The following is a 711-nucleotide window of genomic DNA, read 5'->3' on the forward strand; positions in this document are numbered from 1 at the left end:
AAAAAAAAAAAAAAGTGGAAGAAGAAAACCGCTCGAAGTCTCTTCCAATACAAAAATTTTACCCCGAAGAGGGACTGCAGTCAACACTTCAGAACTCAAACCGTCATTCTTCAGTAATTGGTGGCTTTCTGAAATGTGGCAGCGTCTCGGTCTTGTCTAGATGGCCTCAATGATAAAACAGAGCCATTACGCACAAGAAAGTTATACAGTAAATATCTTTCTGTAGCTTTTTGAAAAGGAGCCAGCAAAGACAAATGTGCTTTCTCCCACAGGTCAGGCCTCCTGATTTGGCACTTGTGTTAATGGAAACTTTAATTCTTGGAAATTTCATGTATTTTCCAAGACTCAGGACAGAAAGTGTATGGAGCATAAACAATGTGTTCATTTAATTACCAAGAGACCTAAAATTAGTCTTTGATGAAGGCAAATGAAGAATCATTTTTCCCCCTTGCAGATAGAGCTGCTTAACCCCTTCAATTTGAGCCTGGGGATCCTCGTCTGTTAGTGGTAGCTCTCTCCTCTACTGTTGTGAATTTTTACAGTAATTTATGTGGCAGTTTTACTACAAGTGTGTGTGGATCACATTGTACAGTTAATCCCCTCATCGTTCCATTTTAGAATTGTTTGGTGTACGATTTATTCCCTATTATTTTAGCTGGGGGAATATTCATCGAACACCTATTTGGGGAAGGGATATATATATATATATAT

The sequence above is a fragment of the Neophocaena asiaeorientalis genome, unplaced genomic scaffold (assembly GCF_003031525.2).
Source record: "Neophocaena asiaeorientalis asiaeorientalis breed wild unplaced genomic scaffold, Neophocaena_asiaeorientalis_V1.1 scaffold150, whole genome shotgun sequence".
NCBI lineage: Eukaryota > Metazoa > Chordata > Mammalia > Artiodactyla > Phocoenidae > Neophocaena > Neophocaena asiaeorientalis.